General features: G+C 48.2%; 1 protein-coding gene across 10 annotated transcripts in view; it reads right to left on the reverse strand.

The window, feature by feature from the left end:
• The window catches only part of LOC140453536 (transcription factor HIVEP3-like), a 412,504-nt gene that overhangs the window by 129,229 nt on the left and 260,914 nt on the right, over positions 1-22,361 (reverse strand). For 9 of the 10 annotated variants that reach the window (XM_072548302.1, XM_072548299.1, XM_072548297.1 and 6 more), the window contains one exon: positions 8,297-8,404. The exons of the other annotated variant lie outside the window; for it this stretch is intronic. The gene's annotated coding sequence lies outside the window, so the exon portion shown is untranslated. The remainder of the gene's footprint in view (positions 1-8,296; positions 8,405-22,361) is intronic. 10 annotated transcript variants of the gene reach the window in all.

Raw genomic sequence — 22,361 nt, forward strand, 5'->3', positions numbered from 1 at the left:
TGTGTTGTAATAAAGTATTAACTTCTCACAAATTGTCAACAATGAAATATCTGGAATCCTGTGGGGATTCTGTGATTACTAATTCTGCTGTCCAATTCATGGGAGTATGACTGAAGCGCAAACTATTCGTTGATTGTTCAGGGCCCTGTTGTCTCAATGTTCAGTTGCATTTCACACAGTCCCAGGCCATGTCCAGCACCAACATTAACTCTCTTCAACAAACAAAGTGAAGAGGATTTTCTATACTTTGAGGGTTTTTTTTGCAGCATCGATATTAATGTGTTTTTTGTTCTGGTGGACAGTTCCAACCAGTAAATGGAGATTCAGCTAAAATGTTTCCATAAAAACAACGGCAGCAACTCAATTTATTCATTCACGGGATGTGGGTGTCACTGACAAGTCAGCACTTATTGCCCATCTCTGTTGGTCCCTGAAAAACTAAGAAATGAGTCACCTTCTTGAACCGCTGTGGTCTGTGTGATGTAAATGCACCAATCATGCTGTTCTGGAGGGGGTTCCAGGATTTTCACCCAGTTCCCTCCCAGGTCAGGATGGTTTGGGAGGGAATGTGGAGATCAGATTGTCCCCGCTACACTTTTTTTGTTGTAGGTGTTGGAGGTTACCCATTTTTGAGGTGCTGCAATTGAAAGCTTAAAGTTGTTGCGGTGCATCTCAAAAGTGGTACACACTGCACCCTTGTTTGGTTGGTGGTGGAGGAGGTGACTACACCTTTTTTTTAACAGCCATTTGATACAAGTGGGTTGCTTATTGGGCCCTTAAGAGTTAATCACTTTCCTGTCGGTCTGGAGTCACGTATAAACCAGGATGGCAAAAGGGCAGGAGATTTCCTTCCCTGAAGGACATTTATAAACCTGTTGAGTATTTAGGACAATTTGAAAGTTTCATGGTGACTATATTTTGTTCTTAGTTTTTCTAACTGAATTCAAATTGATAGAGTGGCATAGTGTGACTATGAACTCGAGTGCAGGCCTGAATTACGAGACCAATAACGTAACCACTATGTTACTGCACCTATGAAAATGGTGACTAGCAGCAGAAGGAATGTCTGCAGCAAATTAGCAAATCATGGGAATCTGAGATGGAAGTGGAAGAAGCTGGAAGTATACAGGAGGTAAGCTGGCAACTGAAAGTGTTGAATTAAGAAGAGCTTTCTGCTGTAAACAATTCAGGAGCAGGTTCCAAAATAACAAGGAGTGAGTATTATTATCACCCACTGTCTCCAAAACATTGGCTGAGTTGGACTTACGGAAAATCTGACAATGAACGGGCTATGTTACAGCAAACAAACTCTACTTACTCAGCAAAAATCCATTAAGCAGAGTATTGATAAGACCACAGAAAACAGAAGTCACAAAGAAAAATTGTGAAAAGTCTTCCGATAATTCTCCGTTAAAATGCAGTCAGTGAAGGGTGAGAATGAAATATGTGCATTCAGTCAATCCCATTCACATGCAACCTCCAGCTTTAATTGACAAAGAAATTACATTATTGCAGTGATTGTAACAAAGTCAGCCAAGTGGACCTCTCGAACATGGGTTCCCTGACTGGGACTGTTAATCTGGTCCAATCTGGGAGCCCTGGCTGACAGATATAAACAAGAGTGACAGATATAAACAATGGGCGGCACGGTGGCACAGTGGTTAGCACTGCTGCCTCGCAGCGCCGGAGACCCGGGTTCAATTCCCGCCTCAGGCGACTGACTGTGTGGAGTTTGCACGTTCTCCCCGTGTCTGCGTGGGTTTCCTCCGGGTGCTCCGGTTTCCTCCCACACTCCAAAGATGTGCAGGTCAGGTGAATTGGCCATGCTAAATTGTCCGTAGTGTTAGGTAAGGGGTAGATGTAGATGTAGGGGTATGGGTGGGTTACGCTTCGGCGGGGCGGTGTGGACTTGTTGGGCCGAAGGGCCTGTTTCCACACTGTAAGTAATCTAATCTAATCTAATCTAAGAGTACTTGGGGTTGTATTCACTCTGACAGCTGGCTCTGAGCGAGCGAGATCAGTGTCAAGGACTCTCCACATGTAAAGAAAAGATGACAGGATATCAGCCTCAGTGGAGTTATTTCAGTGGCAACAAGAGTAGGATGAATGATATAACCATGCAAATGTGCCTACTAGCTGAAGCCCAACTGGCCTTTAAACAGGCAGTACAATTGGCTTTATCGTTGAAAAATGCAGCAAGTGGAACGTAGGGCTGGCACGGGGTGGCTCAGTGGTTAGCACTACTGCCTCACAGTGCCAGGGACCTGGGTTCGATTCCCGCCTCAGGCGGCTGTCTGTGTGGAGTTTGCACATTCTCCCCGTATCTATGTGGGTTTCCTCCAGGTGCTCCGGTTTCCTTCCACAATCCAAAGATGTGCAGATCAGGTGAATTGGCCATGCAAAATTGTCCATAGTATTCAGGGTAAATGTAGGGGAATGGGTATGGGTGGGTTACTCTTCGGACGGTTGGTGTGGACTTGTTGAGCCGAAGGGCCTGTTTCCATACTGTAGGTAATCTAATCAAATATGAGTTGCAGGGTATTCCGATCGAAGTGGACACCCTCACCAGGCTGACTGAACTTGGGGAACATGACTTGGGTGAAGGCAATTTCATAGTCTCACTCAGGATATCTCGTGAACAGAAGGAATCTAGGCCAGTCCACAGTAAAACCCCAAAACAAAGCCAAGCCTTGGCCAAATGCTAAAAATCTTCTTCAGGATTTGGGCCGACAAGGCACAGTAGTTGCTGCTGGTATATGGACTTGAGACAGAGAAGAGTCCCACTAGACCTAAACTGAGTAGGAGAAACTCAAAGGCCAGTATCCAGGAGAGTGGAGAACCTGGAAAGTCCTACTGCAGTTAGTTTGGAACAGTTAAATTGCTTGGCGACATCCAAATCAGAACCAATCAAAATAGACATTTCATTAAATGGTCACCCGGTTCTAAAGGAGGTCAGTACTGGCACAACCATTTCAGTGATCACAGAATCAGTCTTTAACAAAATTCACTCTATATTTTAGGTTCATGACTAGACTGACTGAGACCTTGACGTGACTGAGAACATATACCAGGGAACATTTACAGATTAAGGGTACAACATCAATTCCTGTCCCGTTTGAGAATCAGCTGGTTTAGTTAACACTGATTGTAGTGAAAGACTCAGGGCTCAAGCTTGATGGGATGCAATTGGTTGAGAAAGATTCATCTAGATTGGTTCAACTCTTTTCTGTTAGACGTGTTGCTGGAAAAGCGCAGCAGGTCAGGCAGCATCCAAGGAGCAGGAGAATCGACATTTCGGGCATAAGCCCTTCTTCAGGAATGAGGAAGGTGTACCAAGTAGGCTAAGATAAAAGGTAGGGAGGAGGGACTCGGGGGGAGGGACATTGGGAATGCGATAAGTGGAGGGAGGTTAAGGTGAGGGTGATAGGCTGGAGAGGGGGTGGGGACGGAGAGGTTGGGAAGAAGATTGCAGGTCAAGAAGGCGGTGCTGAGTCCGAGGGCTGGGCCTGAGACAAGGTGGGGGGACGGGAAATGAGGAAGCTGGAGAAATCTGCATTCATCCCTTGTGGTTGGAGGGTTCCTAGGCGGAAGATGAGGCGCTCTTCCTCCAGGTGTCGTATTGCCAAGGTCTGGCGATGGAGGAGGCCAAGGACCTGCATGTCCTTGGCGGAGTGGGAGGGGGAGTTCCACCCTTGAACCCCACCCCTCCAATCGCCACCAGGACAGAACCCCACTGGTCCTCACCTACCACCCCACCAACTTCCTGATACATCCTTCGTCATTTCCGCCACCTCCAAACAGACCCCACCACCAAGGATATATTTCCCTCCCCTCCCCATCAGCGTTCCATAAAGACCACTCCCTCCGCGACTCCCTCGTCAGGTCCACACCCCCCACCAACCCAACCTCCACTCCCGGCACCTTCCCCTGAAACTGCAAGAAATGCAAAACTTGCGCCCACACCTCCCCCCTCACCCCCCTCCAAGGTCCCAAGGGATCCTTCCATATCCATCACAAATTCACCTGCACCTCCACACACATCATTTACTGCATCCGCTGCACCCGATGTGGCCTCCTCTACACTGGGGAGACAGGCCGCCTACTTGCGGAACGTTTCAGAGAACACCTCTGGGACACCCGCACTAACCAACCCAACTGCCCCGTGGCGGAACACTTTAACTCCCCCTCCCACTCCGCCAAGGACATGCAGGTCCTTGCCTCCTCCATCGCCCCAGACCATGGCAACACGACGCCTGGAGGAAGAGCGCCTCATCTTCCGCCTAGGAACCCTCCAACCAGAAGGGATGAACTCAGATTTCTCCAGCTTCCTCATTTCCCCTCCCCCCACCTTATCTCTGTCCCAACCCTCGGACTCAGCACCGCCTTCCTAACCTGCAATCTTCTTCCCAACCTCTCCGTCCCCACCCCCTCTCCGGCCTATCAACCTCACCTTAACCTCCTTCCACCTATCGCATTCCCAACGTCCCTCCCCAAGTCCCTCCTCCCTACCTTTTATCTTAGCCTGCTTGGCACACCTTCCTCATTCCTGAAGAAGGGCTTATGCCCGAAACGTCGATTCCCCTGCTCCTTGGACGCTGCCTGACCTGCTGTGCTTTTCCTGCAACACATTTTTCAGCTCTGGTCTCCAGCATCTGCAGTCCTCACTTTCTCCTCTTTTCTGTTAGAAAATGGCTGCCTGAGTGAAGTCCTAATTACATATACCCAGAAGTAATTCAGAAAGGTCAGGGGACTGTCAAAGAAGCCAAGGCCACCTTGTATGTTGACCAGGAACCAATTCCACCATTCTGCAAGGCCAACCCAGTGCTCTTTGCCTTACAGGCAAAAGTAGGGGCAGAATTCAGAATGCTGGAAAGTGAAGGAATTATCAAACTAGTCCAGTTTGTGAAACGGGCAGCACCGGTCACACTGATTGTGAAGACTGATGGGTCAGTTTACCTTTGTGAGGATTTTAAACAAATGGTAAACCACTTTTTGCAGCTGGATAAATACCCAATCCCTCACATAGAGGATTTATACACAAAGCTGGACATGAGCCATGTGTATTTGCAATTGTAGTTAGATAAGGATTCCCAGAAGTGTGCTACAATTAATACCCTAAGGGCTTGTTCCTACATACCAGACTGCCATTTGGGGCATCATCAGCCTGTGTAAATTTTCAGTGGACAATGGAGAACATTTTACAAGGCCAACCCCAGGTAGTCATTTACCTAGAGGATATTCTAATTACAATGGAACCTCGATTATCCGAATACCAATTATCCGAAAATCGGATTATCCGAAGGAGATCTTGAGGTCCCGATGGAAATATTACATCAAAGACGTGTTTCCAACAGTGATCGTGCCTATTATGCACAGTGATTAAACAGGCCCCATCTCCAAATGACTGACTGCCCAACCTCTCTCTCACCCCACACTTTCCTTGGGGCTCTACAGAGGGGTGTACCCTAAAACCCCCCCCAACCCCCCTTCCCCAGATAATCTCTCCAACAGTCCAGCTGCCCCGGAGAGGGGGCAGTGTTGGATGGGGTTTGGATGGGGTTTGGGGCGGGGGTAGGTGTTGCATGCAGTTGGAGATGGGAACGGTGTTGGGAGGCGGGACAGGCGGTATTGGGGGCAGGGGGAGCAGTGTTGAAGGCGGGGAGAAGTTTTGCATGGGGTCGGGGGCGGGGCAGGGGGAGGTGTTGAGGGCGAAGGTTCGTTGTTGGGGTCGGGGGGGGAGGTGTTGCACGGGGTCAGGGCGGAGGGAGGTGTTGAGGGTGGAGGGGCGGTGTTGGGGGTGAGGGGAGGTGTTGCACGGGGTCGGGGTGGGGGGAGGTCATGCACAGGGTTGTGGGTGGGGGAGGTGTTGTACGGGGTTGGAGGCGGGGGGAGGTCATGCACAGGGTTGCGGGTGGGGAGGTGTTGCACGGGGTTGGGGGCGGGGGCACGGTGTTGGGGCGAGGGGAGGTGTTGCACAGAGTTGGGCGCGATGCCCGTGCGCTGTGTGCTGCTGCAGTCTCCTGAACAGGGGGCAGAGTTTAAAAACTCTGAGCCCCAGAGGAAAGGCATTTAATCGATTAACTGAATAATCGATTATCTGAATGAAACAGTGCCCGTCCATCACGTTCAGATAATCGAGGTTCCCCTGTACAGGGAAGACCAATACGGAGGACTTAGAGAATTTGGACATAATCCTTAGGTATTTTTCCTAAGTGGGCATATACCTCAGATGTGAAAAATGATCTACTTGGGCTGCAGAGTCAACAAGTCTGGATTACACTTACTGGAAGATAAAGTGAGGGCAATCAAAGATGCCTCAGCTCTCGCATTTATACTGGAGCTTATGTCTTTCCTTGAGCTGGTAAATTATTAGAGAAAGTTGATACATAACCTGGCCTCCATCCTGGCACATTTGCATCAACTCTTAAAAAAGGGTTAGCCTTGGAAATGGTTCTGTAACCAAGCCATGACCTGCAGGGAAGTGTAAAAACAAAGTGGGAACACACTGATAGCCAAAGTAATGCTTTGGCAGAAATTCATGGAGATGTGGAAGGAGGTGAGTGGTCCCAGGGAAAAGAAAATTAGCTAGAAGGTGACTCCCCAACCAGAAGCAGCCCCGCCCCCCCAACCACAGCACACTGCGAATGGTCAGATTGGATAATTGGAGGACCTCCACCTAGGAGGAACGCCTACCCTCAGGAACAGCCAGTCAATATGATGGCTGGTTGCTTCATGACTCCTGGCAATGCCAGAGTCAGTAGCAGGTGCTGCCAGTTCTGCAGGAAGTGCCTCAAAAAGCATTATGGCTCTTACGGAAAGGCACGATGTTAGAGGTTTACAATTAGAAGGGATTGATCGCCTTGGGATGGGGAGGGGGCAGTTTTGGTCAGGCACATGTCCTGGGAGGAAAGGATGGGAAGGTATCTGGGTGGAAGAGGGAAGTTTATGCCCCCCAAATGAGATGTGCCTCTGCTCAACTGGGTGCTTGCTCCAATCTGCCAGGTTTAAGCCTGGGCAGCCTGTTAGCATAATCAATAGAACTTTTGCCTAACAGAAAAGTGGCAGGCTGGCACCTGACCTATTTTACAAGCTCGATGCCACACCCACAGGAGGCGTACATGTCCAGCCCCTTCCTTTTTTCACTATTCCATGTGAGTGAACCATTCCAGGAGTCTGAGCTGGTCATTTCTATCCAAAATGCTTTCCAATAAACCTCATAATTCCTGTTATTATAAAGGAAATGAAACTCTAATCGAAACAAAACCTCAGTGTGTGGACATTCCCTCCACACTGCCGACAGTATGAAATAAGGAATGTTATTTTAGCTGTAACTGGTTTAGTTTTAGTCTATAAAATCTGTGTGTCTAACCCCATGAGATAACCTGTTCAGACACCTGCACACTATAAGAACAGTTATTATTCCATGTGAACTATAAATCAAACTTTGCATTGTGCTTTCTCTTCGTTTTGGAGAAGAAAAACCAGCATTACCTTTGCTGACCTTCCAGTCCACGGCCAGTGATCATCCATCAGATTGCTCACATGCAGTACAGGGAGATACACTGATGGGCAGGGAGATACAGTGATGTGTGGAAAGGTACACTGATGTACACAGTGGTACATTGATCTAAAGAGAGGCATACTGGTGGACAGTGAGGCACACTGATGTACACAGAGAGGTACACTGATGTACACAGAGAGGTACACTGATGTGTGCCGAGAGGTACACTGATGTACACAGAGAGGTACACTGATGTACACAGAGAGGTACACTGATGTGTGCCGAGAGGTACACTGATGTACACAGAGATCTGCTCACTCTTGTTCTTCTTGTTCCTGTGGTGATGATTCCTACTGGAAGGTGAATATGGGATGGAGCTGGGCTAAGAATTGCCTTTAGTATACTTCATGTCCAGTACCTTGTGATCATTTAGCTAGAGAGGTTCATATACACATAATGCTTTGGATGTGGCAATGAAAAGTTGTTGGTATCCATGGGACATATCCCAGTATGTAGATGACAGTTGGATATTTGGAACAGATATTTGGAGAATTACCACAACGTAGCCAAGATCTCCACGTAGGGAAGGAGAGAAGCAAAAGAGAAATAAATTGATTGAAAGAAAAAGGGAGGCAAGGAAGTATAAATTGGTCAGATGCTGCTGTAATGTGGACTAGCTCCAAGGTATTTGAGATTGTGTCAGTTACATCTCTGTCCTGTTGCTGTGAGGGATATCCAGCGTCTCCATACGGGTGGGGGTCTATGGAAAAATCCCCTGGTGTTAAAATCACTCACCTCATTAAATTTACTGGGGCATCTGTTGATCAATCCATGCCAATCTTGAACTGCACTGTAGGTTGAGGTGGTGAGATGAATGGCATGAGGAAAAAGAGGCAGGAAACCCTAAAGAGGATGGAAAGAAAGGATAAAATAATAAAGGTCCTAACACCAACTTTACATTTTTCTGATAGAGTGGGGAGGGGAATATCGGAAAATTACTGAAGAGATTTCTGACCAGGTCACAGTGCTTGAATCTCCTACACCGGTAACCTGCAAACCGTAGTCCAAAAACCTTAATAATCTATGCTTATAGTCCAAGATATTTAATTGTATTTTGTATCTATTGGTTTGAATTCCATGGGTCTGGAAGTTTGTTGGAATTTCCAACATGGCTGCCTCATTTATGGATAAATCCCTAATTACAACAACAAGGTCTGTAAGTGAAAGCAGCTTGAGATTTGTGCAAACTAATGTAGACATGTGGCCTACGATGACCCAAGATGTGCATCAAATAGCTGAGAAAAAAAAAACAAAAGACTCAGCTTCTTCTGTAAAACAGATGTTAGAGTGAATATCCTCATCTAAGTTGAATGGGCCTTTTGAGGTCAGTTGCAAAGCACTTCTAGAAGATTTCAGCAGATTGTAATCATTCCATGGTTGGCATCTGTCACCACCGAAATACAGAGTCGAGGAGGTGACCTTTTGTCCCATTGTACTTGCATTGACTCACTAGATGTGCTTTTCAATTAGTTCAACCCTCCTCTCTCTTTCCTCATTGCTGCATTAAATGTTTCCTTTACAAGGATTTATCCAAAACTCTTGTGAAAGTTACTATTAAACTTGCTTCTATCAACAAAATGTGCCAATACATTTCATGTCTTCAAGTTTGCATTGGGTGATATTTACTTCTGGAACATCTAATTCTGAGTTGGGACCTAATTTCACATTTACATTTGCACTGTTCATTGTCTGACAATCTCCACCTTTTTCTCCTATTTGTTCATGTGATGTGGATATTGTTAGCTCGTTCAGCATTAATTTTCTATCCCGAACAGCCATTTAGGAGATGGTGGTGAGCTGCTCACCATATTCCTTAATGCTTGCTCTGTCTTGAAATGCATCGATTTAATTTCAACCTGATGTCCTTTTCCTTCTTTATCGGTTTGCTGTCAGGTTCATCTTAAACTCTTTCTTTCCAAGCTCAAGCCCATTTTTGTTTTGAACCTTTTGTAACACTGCGGATATCTTGGTTTTCTTTCCCCCCACAGGCCAGTCAGGTAATGTGAATGAATAACTTTGAATAAAGAGAAGTTGGTATCTTTTCAAAGCTATTCTCCAATTCCTTTCGAAGTCTCGTGTATTCTGCAAACTCAGTCAGTGAGGAGCTCCTCGCAAGGTTTACAAGGTTGTTTATAAAAAGGCAGCAAACCCAAAGCCCTCCCATGACTCATTCTGATGTAATGGGCTACAAATAATCACCAACTTGTGCATGTGGAACCAGAGGTTTATTTCTGTGGGACTTAATACAGATGGAAAACAAAATCTGTCCTGTGAACTCTGTAAGCTAATTATACACACTTCAGGTGAGAGAGAGCTGCTCTGAAACAGCTGGGTCTTAGTTTCTTCTGCTCATAATATGAAAGTACACTTAAGATTCCCATATGTTGACATGGATATCTCAGTCGTTCAGTCAATATGAAGGAGTGCATTGAATTCTGTGAATTTTTATATCTTCCTTGTGTGGTGTAATTTGCTGCCTGAGTACCATAAACTAGTGTAAAAATTCCAAAGGCGTGACCGTTTTGGTTTATAAATGGATGAAATGAATGACAAATATTTTGCTACAGAAAATCAATGACCTTTTTTTGAAACAAGTGTCCATATTGACAAATGGTGAGTCACTGAGAGCTGCCAGCTATACATTTGATAGATTGCAAGCTCAGAGAAATGGAACTGCAGACCATGCAGTTGCATTCTGGTTAATGCATGACGTTCTTTGATCTTTTGGGTGCCCTGGAAGTGGGTGGGGTGGGGGAGATGTTTCTGTCGGAGCTCCTTCAGTGAGTGCAATGCATCTTCTCTTCAAATGTCCCCCTAATAAGGGAGTGAACATATGGAAAATGGGTACAACCATTCCCCCTCTCCAGCACCACACCCCCCCTCACTGTCATGTTGAGAATATACCTGTATTAAACTATCCTCCTTCTTCAGATACAGATACACCAATTAACATCCTCTGAGCTCAATGAAATCAATCTTCTAATATGCATTTTTGCTGCCAATGCACATTAATCGCGAGCAAAGCACAAGCCACTGAATTATATGGCAAAAAAAAACCCTTTTATTACCCAAATTAGAAAATTTCAGAAAAGCAATTTAAACAGCAGATTGCAAGTTCAGTCAGATGGCAAAAGAAAGACTTCTCTCTTGCATGTTCTAATGTGCTTTGGTTATTCCAGCCATTTTTGAAAGCGCTGTAACTTTTGTGATGTTAGAAACACTGCTGTCAGTTTGCACACAGCAAGCCCCCACAAGCAGAATTCAGGGCACAGTTTAAGATGGAGGTGAGGAGGAATTCTTTACTCTCAGATGTCCATTAGCTGGTGGAATTCTCTACCCTAGAAAGAAATGGACGTTAGTTGACTGAATTCATTCAAGGCTGAAGTAGACAGATTATTGATGAGGTAAAAACAATGACTGCAGATGCTGGAATCCAGATTCTGGATTAGTGGTGCTGGAAGAGCACAGCAGTTCAGGCAGCATTCAAGGAGCTTCAAAATCAACGTTTCGGGCAAAAGCCCTTCATCAGGAATAAAAGCAGTGAGCCTGAAGCGTGGAGAGATAAGCTAGAGGAGGGTGGGGGTGGGGAGAAAGTAGCATAGAATACAATGGGTGAGTGGGGGAGGGGATGAAGGTGATAGGTCAGGGAGGTGAGGGTGGAGTGGATAGGTGGAAAAGGAGATAGGCAGGTAGGGCAAGTCCGGACAAGTCATGGGGACAGTGCTGAGCTGGAAGTTTAGAACTAGGGTGAGGTGGGGGAAGGGGAAATGAGGAAACTGTTGAAGTCCACATTGATGCCCTGGGGTTGAAGTGTTCCGAGGTGGAAGATGAGGCGTTCTTCCTCCAGGCGTCTGGTGGTGAGGGAGCGGCGGTGAAGGAGGCCCAGGACCTCCATGTCCTCAGCAGAGTGGGAGGGGGAGTTGAAATGTTGGGCCAAGGGGCGGTGTGGTTGATTAGTGCGGGTATCCTGGAGATGTTCCCTAAAGCGCTCTGCTAGGAGGCGCCCAGTCTCCCCAATGTAGAGGAGACCGCATCGGGAGCAACGGATACAATAAATGATATTAGTGGATGTGCAAGTAAAACTTTGATGGATGTGGAAGGCTCCTTTAGGGCCTTGGATAGAGGTGAGGGAGGTGGTGTGGGCGCAGGTTTTACAGTTCCTGCGGTGGCAGGGGAAAGTGCCAGGATGGGAGGGTGGGTTGTGGGGGGGCGTGGACCTGACCAGGTAGTCACAGAGGGAATGGTCTTTGCGGAAGTTGGAAAGGGGTGGGGAGGGAAAGATATCCCTGGGGGTGGGGTCTGTTTGGAGGTGGCGGAAATGTCGGCGGATGATTTGGTTTATGTGAAGGTTGGTAGGGTGGAAGGTGTGAACTAGGGGCGTTCTGTCCTTGTTACGGTTGGAGGGGTGGGGTCTGAGGGCGGAGGTGTGGGATGTAGACGAGATGCGTTGGAGGGCATCTTTAACCACGTGGGAAGGGAAATTGCGGTCTCTAAAGAAGGAAGCCATCTGGAATGTTCTGTGGTGGAACTGGTCCTCCTGGGAACAGATCCAGCGGAGGCGGAGGAATTGGGAATACGGGATGGCATTTTTGCAAGAGGTAGGGTGGGAAGAGGTGTAATCCAAGAAGCTGTGGGAGTCGGTGGGTTTGTAAAAAATGTCAGTGTCAAGTCGGTCGTCATTAATGGAGATGGAGAGGTCCAGGAAGGGGAGGGAGGTGTCAGAAATGGTCCAGGTAAATTTAGGGTCAGGGTGGAATGTGTTGGTGAAGTTGATGAATTGCTCAACCTCCTCGCGGGAGCACGAGGTGGCACCAATGGAGTCATCAATGGAGCGGAGGAAGAGGTGGGGAGTGATGCCGGTGTAATTACGGAAGATCAACTGCTCTACGTAGCCAACAGAGACAGGCATAGCTGGGGCCCATACGTGTGCCCATTGCTACCCCTTTGGTCTGGAGGAAGTGGGAGGATTCAAAGGAGAAATTGCTAAGGGTGAGGACCAGTTCGGCCAAACGAATGAGAGTGTCGGTGGAAGGATATTGTTGGGGACGTCTGGAGAGGAAAAAACAGAGGGCTTGAGGCCCTGGTCATGGCGGATGGAGGTGTAGAGGGATTGGATATCCATGGTGAAGATGAGGCATTGGGGGCCGGGAAAACGGAAGTCTTGGAGGAGGTGGAGGGCGTGGGTGGTGTCTCAAACGTATGTGGGGGGTTCCTGGACGAGGGGGGATAGGACAGTGTCAAGACATGTATAGATGAGTTCAGTGGGGCAGGAGCATGCTGAGACAATGGGTCGGCCAGGGTGGTCAGGCTTGTGGATCTTGGGAAGGAGGTAGAATCGGGCAGTGCAGGGTTCCCGGACTATGAGGTTGGAAGCTGTGGGTGGGCGATCTCCTGAGGTGATGAGGTTCTGTATGGTCTGGGAGATGATGGTTTGGTGATGGGGGGGTGGGGTCATGGTTGAGGGGGCAGTAGGAAGAGGTGTCCTCGAGTTGACGTTTGGCTTCAGCGGTGTAGAGGTCAGTGCGCCAGACTACCACTGCGCCCCCTTTATCCGCTGGCTTGATGGTGAGGTTGGGATTAGAGCAGAGGGATTAGAGGGCTGCACGTTGTGAGGGTGAGAGGTTGGAGTGGGGGAAGGAGGTAGACAGGTTGAGGTGGTTAATGTCCCGGCAGCAGTTGGAAATGAAGAGGTCGAGAGCAGGTAATTGGCCAGCGCGGGGTGTCCAGGTGGATGCAGTGTGTTGGAGGTGAGCGAAGGGGTCCTCGGAAGGTGGGCGGGAGTCCTGATTGTGAAAGTAAGCTTGGAGGCGGAGGCGACGGAAGAATTGTTCGATGTCACAGCGTGTATTAAATTCATTGATGCGTGGACGGAGGGGGATGAAGGTGAGTCCTTTGCTGAGGACTGATAGTTCGTCCTCAGTGAGAGGGAAGTCTTGGGGGATGGTGAAAACTCGACAGGGCTGGGAGTTGGGATCTGGTGTGGGTGTAGAGCTGGGAGTGGGGGCGGAACCTGTAACTGGAGTGGGTATGATGGTGGGGGGAATGGGGGTGGAGTCATAAGCAGGGGTAGTGTTCCCCTTGGGGTTCTGGGGGGTGGGGATAGTGACAGTGGGGTCTGTGGGGGGCATGTCAGCAGAATGCAGGTGAGTGGCGATGAGACAAGGGAGTAGAGCATTGGGGAGTGGGAACATGGAGGCAACAAGGTATATTTGTGGCCACAGCCAAATCAACTATGATCTTATTGAATGGCAAAGCAGACCCAGTTGGTTAAATGGCCTATTCCTGCTCTTAAACTTTATGCTCCTTTAACAGCACGATGATAATGACTCAAAGCAAAGACTACTACAGAGTAAACCATAGCAATGGCCTGCTTCAGCTCTGTGGCTAATTTCCATGATGTGGGTGCTCCCACATTTGAATATACTTAAGACAGAGATGGATAGATGTTTGGACAATGAAGGAACCAAGGGACATGGAGATAGGTGGGAAAGTAGAGAGGAAAGAGAAGATCAGCCACGATTTTATTGAAGTAGCTCTGGCCTCATGGATATGTATGGCCTAACCTTAATCCAATTTTTAACATTCTTACATTTGATTGAGTGTTCTAGGCCACAATTTCTAACCAGATTATAATAGTACCCATTATTGGGTTGAAGGTGCATCATGTATGGCAAAAGCAGACAGTGTACCTGCAATTAACCCTCAGAATAACTGCATCATATCACCACCGGCTGTAGTTAAAGACTTGGGGGTCATAAGTCTAAGATAGCCACTAATAATTACAGTAGGGAATTCAGGAGAAATATCTTTTTCCAGAGGGTGGCTTGATTGTGGCACTCATTATTGTATGGAGTGAGGTGAGTATATAGAAGCATTTGAGGAGAAGCTAGATTAGCACATAACAAAAGAAGGATTGGAAAGATATATAGATAAACTGAGATGGAGTTGGTGGGAGGCTGCTCATGTACAGCACAAATACCAGCATAAATCAGTTGGGGTGGATAGTCTGTTTCCATGTTATAAACATCTATGAAATTCTGAGTACACAGATACTTGTCAAGCCTGTTAGAAAGATTTACAAGCATTGCCCATAAGAATTACTTTGAAGTAAAATGACTGTAGTCATGCAAGCATATCTAGCATCTAGGATCTCTTGAGCAGGAACTAGATAACTGACCAATTAGTCACCTTTAGTTTGCATAGTCTTGGTTGAGGGAGAAATATTAACTTTGATAAGAATGCTCGAAACAGGAGTAGGCTATTCAATTCCTCGAGCCCATAGATTTATTCATTAAATCCTGATTGATCTGCACCTCAACCTTATTTATCTCCCTTTGCTCAATATCCTTTGATACCTTACAAAGCAAAAAACTATCAACTGGAGTTTTGAAGGATCAATTGAGCTGAGTACCTTTTGGAGGAAGAGATTTCCAATGGGACTCTCTGATGTCTATCTGACTGGGCAGATATACCTACCTTTCGTGTGAGTTTATGGATTAAAATTTGAACTGGAATGACATTCAAGGAGCTGTTTGCAATTTTACAAATGAGTTTGCACTTTTTAATTTGCGCCCTGGGTCATGAAAGATTTTAGTTGTCATTTTCACTGGTGGTAGATTCCTTAGTACTGCACAGGAGGATGAGTCTACTACAGAAACTTCCTGTACTCAATCGCTAATCGTGTTCACTTGAGCACATGCTCAAATTATTGAAGCATGATCCTAAACAGAGGAAAATTTGCTGTGCTCCCATTTCTGATTCCTATCTATTAGCCCATGCTGAAAAGCTGGGCCCCATCTTGGTTGAAAGCATATTGCAGCTGTTCTGTGCAGTTTGTACAGATACTCTGAAGGGAGAGATTCACTCTGGGTGATAGTCCATCGGTTTCCCTGATATTATGTCTCATGGTGCCCTACCACTCATCTTTTCTCCCAACTAAAATTTTAATCCTTCACACTATCATAATTGCACACGAAAATGCCAACTCTGTGTCTGAACTCCTTTTTGGCTTCTATAACCCTCTATTCCCCTTCAATTCTTGCCTATTGTGCATCCCCTGATTTCTGTCTCTCACCAGTGTAACCTTTCCTTCAGCTGCCTAGGCTCCAAGCTCTGGAATTTCATCCTTACACTCACCTCTCTACCTTTTCCCCCTTGAAGATGTGTATCACAGGTCAATATTTCTCCCTCAACCAAGACCACTAGGTGATGGCCTACTGGTATTGTCACAAGACTATTAATGCAGAGACCCAGATAATGTTCTGGCAACTGGGGCTCGGATTGTGTCATGGCAGATGGTGGAGTTTGACTTCAATAATAAGAGTTTAATGATGACCATTGCTGATTGTCAAAAAAAACCCCTCTGGTTCACTATGCCTCTTAGGAGAGGATATCTAGCAGCCTTACCCGGTCTGGCCTACATGTGACTCCAGACTCACAGTAATGTGGTTGACTCTTAACTGCCCTTTGAGCAATTAGGGATGGGCAAAAAACGCTGGTCCAGTCAGTGATACCCACTTTATATGAATGAAGTAAAGCACACAATTCCAGCATGGTGGAGTCAGCAAATTGAAATTAATGAGAAAGAAAATATGGTCACTCATGGGCTGGTACCTGACAAATTAACCATGCAGACCACTGGATTGTTGCTAAAAACCAAATTCGAGAACCGTCACATTCTGCCCTACTCAACATTCTCATTCCAAAATCCATGGTACTCTCCGGGAGACAGAGCTTACTCAAAACAGTGTTTTCCATATTCCCCCATATTAAAAAATAAAGCAAAGCAAATTATTTTCAATGCTGCTGTCCGGTGTGATTTTAAAACATTGCATTATTTTATAAATATGATACCGTTTTACGTTCAGCGCTGGGAAAATAACAGTGGCCTGATTTTTTGATTGATCAGTTCCTGAGAATTCACTTCAAACATTGACGATGCTGCCAAGGCTACACATTGCAACAGAATAGCAATCACAGAAAGCTCTGTATCACTGTACCATCATGCTTATGTCAATGCTAGCTCCACACTGGAGCTAACAGCCCTAATCCTAGTTTCTTGTTCTTTTTGAACACAAATCATAGAAAGCCATCTTGCAAATCCAACAAACCACTAGGAGATTAAATGGTACATTGCAGGTGGGGTGGGGGGTGGGGGAGGGTTCAGAGCAGGCTACAAGGTAGTCTTGCTGCAATTACAACGGGCTTTGCAGAGGTCAGAGTGATGCAGGATTTATTTGCTTTAGAGGGACTGCAACTAAGGTTCACTAGGATTGATCCCTACCTGAGTGGGTCATCCATCTGAGGAGATTTTTGAGTGGAAGGAGCCTACATTTTCTGGAGTTGAGAAGAATGAGAGGCAATATTATTGGAAAATTTAGAATTCATCAATGGAGATCTTTTTTGGACATTGCAGAAGTCAAGGGATATAAGGATAGAATGGGAAATCAGCTATGAGCGTACTGAATAGTGGAGCAGGAAGGAATATAAGTTTTAAGGAGTCCACACAGCATACTTTTACTTCTTCTGTTTAGATTAGATTAGATTAGATTACTTACAGTGTGGAAACAGGCCCTTCGGCCCAACAAGTCCACACCGCCCCGCCGAAGCGCAACCCACCCATACCCCTACATCTACCCCTTACCTAACACTACGGGCAATTTTAGCATGGCCAATTCACCTGACCTGCACATCTTTGGAATGTGGGAGGAAACCGGAGCACCCGGAGGAAACCCACGCAGACACGGGGAGAATGTGCAAACTCCACACAGTCAGTCGCCTGAGGCGGGAATTGAACCCGGGTCTCTGGCGCTGTGAGGCAGCAGTGCTAACCACTGTGCCACCGTGCCGCCCTTCTGTTGTTGTTCCCCGCACACCCGGGACAATTCCTTTGATTCCAGCATTTTCTAATTTCCCACCCAAGTCTGAAAAGCCCATCTAACTTTGCTTGCCACGCCGAAACTCCCACAGAGACAGTAGATGACTCAATGCAAAACCATTTCAATTAGACCAATCATTGGCTGCCATTTTAAAATACAGTTCTGACTCATGGCTCTGCTTCAGCAATAAAAATCTGGTCTGAGATTCACAAATTATCTCCAAGGGGAAGCAGGATAGACCACAAGTTCGTAGTGGCACCAATTTGCATGTTCCAAGATAAGTCTGCTATAGGACCCGCCTACGTTCACACAGTAGAAATGAGTCTGTTGCTGAGTGCCAGTGAAGGCAAACTGATTTTGTTTGAATCTTACAGCATAGTAGGAAGTCCATCATGTCTCCATGCGGCCTTTTGGCTCGGAATATGTGTAGTTTCTGAGGACCAGAGGAAGAGATTCTGCTCGAGTGCTGCAGGTTCGACACAGCGGACATGTGCTGGCGGGGGAGAAACCACGGGATTGTGTTGCTGGTCGTCGGAGCTGCTGGAGACCATCGCTGGATCATGATTGGACGTTGGAGGATCGTTTGGTTGTGCTGACCTGTTCTTCGTGGATCTTTATGCTGGCTTTGGCCTAACGCCAATTCAGGTACCAGCTAACCTCAGAGCTATGGCCTCAGCAACCACTCGCAGCCCAGGCCAGGGCATTCGCAACACAGTCAGGGTGACTGTGAAGAAGGTGGAGGAGCACACACTGATTGATCATGAAGAAGATTTTGCTGGAGTGCTGTGAGTTTGAAGCAGCTGATGTATACTGCTTGTAGGATTTCTCTTCTCGGCCTTTTGGCTAAGATCAAGTGTCTGTTCTTATCAGGACAGGAGTCGACTTGTGAGTCATCAGAGCTAGTGGAGATCATCGCTGGATTGTGATTGGATGTTGGAGGATTGTTTGGTTGTGCTGACCTGCTCTTGGTGGATCTTCATGCTGGCTTTGGCCTAACGCCAATTCAGGGACCAGCTAACCTCAGAGCTATGGCCTCAACAGCTGCCTGCAGTCCTGGGCAGGGGGTTCAAAACACAGTCCGGGTGACTGTGAAGAAGGTAGAGGATCGTACACTGGTCAACCGCATCCTGTTTATTAAGAAAGTACTATTGGGATGCTGTGGGTTCGCTGCAGTGGATGTGTACTGCCTGCAGGATTTCCCTGGGGCAGGCTACTTCGATGTGACCTTCAGAAGCGTGAAGCAGTGCGAACAGCTCCTGAAGGTCTTCCAGGAGAAGGAAGGGGAGCCGCTGTTTTCCACCTTGTCGGTGACCCCATTGTGTGTGCTTCCTGCACAGAGTTGTTACAATCCATATGTTCAACCCCTATGTTCCAGCGGCTGATGTCCTGACCTTCCTGGGAAGGTACGTCCAAGTTGAGGGAGAAGCCACTGATGTGATCGACCCCTTTGGGATCTGGACCAGTAAGCGGCAGGTCAGGGTAACTCTGAGGGCCGATGACAATGGGAACATCCTCCACCCACCCTCGAGCTTCGCAATTGGAGGGAGCAGAGGCTACCTGACATATGCAGGGCAGCCGAAAGTGTGCCGAACCTGCGGGAAGTCGGGACACATGGCGGCGGATTGCAAGGTGACCATCTGCAGGAACTGCAAACAGGAGGGTCACTTGACTAAGGACTGCCAGGAAGCAAAGAGCTGCAACCTGTGCGGAGAGGCGGGCCACATGTACAAGACCTGCTCAAGATGGGGGGGCCCCACTTACGCACAGATGGCTGGAGGTGGCAATGTGAGCCGTGGACCCCCAAAGACCAGTAAGGTCCACCTAGACAGCAGGGAAACGGAGTCTGGTGGCACCCAGAAAGAAGAACAGGCTGGAGTGGAGGAGGCGGCAGCCAGCGGAGAGACACAGCAGCTGATCCTAGCTCTAGCTGGGCAGATGGAAGAAATGGAGGAGGAGGTAATCAAGCAGGCAGAGGAGTGGATACCTGTTAAAAACAGGAAGAGAAAATCCTGCCAGGCTCCCAAAGCCTCCCAGCAAAAGGGGAAAAGACAGCTGCACGAGTGAGGGATAGCCAGCTCTTCGGAGGGGGAAGATGGGCGCAAAGAAGGCCATCACCACTAGAAGAAGAGACAGAGCACCGTAGGTAAAGAGGAGGGCATTTCCTCCCAATCAGGAAACAATGGACCCCCCGATGTCCACCCTCCACCCAGTGAGAACCAGGAGGTACCCACTGCCCCACAACTACAGGCAACTGAGAGCTGTGATCCTCTGACAGTCCCATTGTCAGACACAGAACTGGACAGTGAGGACCCTTGCCTTGGCTCAATGACACAAGAGCTGGTAAATGACCCCAGTGAGGAGCTGGATAGCTACCTCAGCCCAGCGAAGGTCCAGCAGTTCATGCTTACCTTGGGGATGTAGACAGCTACCCCAGAGACAGGACAGTCAAATGGACAATGGTAACCCCATAAACTGGGGGTTAAAGAAGTTTCCTTTGCTTTCATATAACAGGGCACCCACTCAGTAGGTGGGTTCCACTGAAGCCACAGCTAAATACCAAGAGACTGGATGGTTAATAAAGGTAACTGTAAATAGGATAACTATAAATTCGATTAATTCAATCTGTTCTTTGTAAAGTTAAGACATGCAATGTATATATCTATGAACGACATGGCAAATTATACAAGTACCAAAGATTTATTTCTATGAATAAAGTATATTTTGAAATTAAAAAAAAGCCTGTAGGATTTCCCTGCGGCAGGCTATTTCGATGTGACCTTCAGGAGCATGAAGAATTGCGAGCAGCTCCTGAAGGTCTTCAAGGAGAAGGAAGGGGAACCTCTGTTCTCCAACTTGACGGCGGTCCTGTTGTGTGTGCTTCCTGTGCAGAGGAGTCGGGTACAACCCTCACGTCCCAGCAGCAGATGTCCTAACCTTCCTGAGAAGATACGTCCAGTTCGAGGGAGAGAGTACCGATGTGGTCGATCCTTTTGGGATCTGGATCAGCAAACGACAGGTCAGGGTAACCCTGAGGGTCAATGCCAGTGGGAACATTCTCCACCCACCCTACAGCTTTGCCATTGGAGGAAGCAGAGGTTACCTGACATACGCAGGGCAGCCAAAAGTGTGCCGAACCTGTGGGAGGTCAGGCCACATGGCGGCGGATTGTAAGGTGACCATCTGCTGAAACTGCAAGCAGGAAGGCCACCCGACCAAGGAATGTAAGGAGGCCAAGAACTGTAATCTGTGCAGAGAGGCGGGCCACATGTAGAAGGCCTGCCCAAGACGAGAGGCCGCCACCTACGCACAGATGGCCGGAGGTGGCAACATGAGCCGTGGACCGCCTAAGACCAGCAAGGTACCACAAAGCAGCACAGGAACGGTGTCTGGAGGCACCCAGGAGGAAGGGCAGGCTGTAGCAGAGCAGGCGGCAGACAGCGGGGAGATGCAGCAGCCGACCCAAGCTCCTTCAAGACGGACGGAGGAAATGGAAGAGGACGGATCAAAGGAGGCAGAGGATTGGATTACTGTCAAAAGCAGGAAGAGGAAGCCTCTCAAGGGCCCCAAAGCCACCCAGCAAAGGGGGAAGCGACACCTACAAGGCGAGGTTACAGGCAGCTATTCCGACGGTGAGGACAGGCGCAAGGAGGGTCGTCACCAGAGAAAGAGACAGAGTGCCGCGGGGAAAAAGGAGGGCAGCACCGCCCAAGCAGGAAAAGATGATCCCTCTGAGGGGATGGGTAAAGGCCTCCCCCCACCCGCTGAGAACCAAGAGGTACCCACCGGCCCACAGCTCCAGGTTACTGGGAGCAGCGGTCCAGTGACAGCCCTGCTGTCAGATGGAGAACTGGATGGTGTGGACACTGGGCCCGACCCGAAGACACCAGAGCAGGGAAATGGTCCCAGCGTGGGTCTGGACAGCTACCTCAGCCCTGGGGGGGCCCAGCAGTTTGCCGTCACCATGGGGACGCACACAGCTACCCCAGAGGGGCAAGACCAGCAGAAAATGGACACTGGTAACCCCGTAAACTGTTAAAATGGCGTTACAAATTGCCAGCATCAATGTGCGTAGCATCAAATCGGTTACGCGATGTGTTTCTACGATGGCCTTCCTGGCCAATGTTAAAGCCGATGTCCTGTTTCTGCAGGAGTGTGGGATACCGCACCTCAGCAGCTACAGGAGATGGTCGAGCTTGTGGGCCCGTGGGCCGTCAGTTTGGTCGGGGGGGCAATGATAGCCGCGCCTCCGGCCTGGGTATCCTGTTGCGTGGAGGCAACTTCACCATCTCCGAGGTTAAGGAGGTGGTGGGCGGGTGCCTCCTTGTCACCGACGTCATGTACAGGAATGCTCCCCTGAGACTGATTAATGTGTACGCCCCAGTGGGTAAGAGTGAACGGTTGGCCGTCCTGCAGCAGCTTCCACTGTTGCTGACTACGTCCAGGCCGGTCATTCTGGCCAGAGACTTCAACTGTATCATTGATGCAGATGGGCGATCCGGCGGGGGGGGGACAGTAAACGGGACGCTATGTCCAGAGCCCTGATGGACACGGTAAAAGATGCCAAACTGCACGACGTCTTCAGGACCCCTGCAGACGGAGCGCAGTGTAGATACACCTGGTCACGGGCAGACGGGTCTATCCGCTCAAGGATAGATTACCTGTTTGTGTCCTGAACGCTCTCGGTCCGATCCACCGACGTCAAGCCGGTGTTCTTCTCTGACCACTGCCTCCTGCTGGCCGACTGTCACCTACAGGACGAGCAGCGGGCTAGTAAGGGAACGTGGAAGCTGAACACTAAGCTGTTGACCCTGGGAAACATTGAGGAGCTCAAGCGGGACTACGCAGATTGGAGAACCGCGAAGCCCCTCTGAGTCCCCAGCGGACTGGTGGGAAGCAGTAAAAGGGAACATCAAGAGGTTCTT

Source organism: Chiloscyllium punctatum, chromosome 27 (genome assembly GCF_047496795.1).
Source record: "Chiloscyllium punctatum isolate Juve2018m chromosome 27, sChiPun1.3, whole genome shotgun sequence".
NCBI classification, from domain to species: domain Eukaryota; kingdom Metazoa; phylum Chordata; class Chondrichthyes; order Orectolobiformes; family Hemiscylliidae; genus Chiloscyllium; species Chiloscyllium punctatum.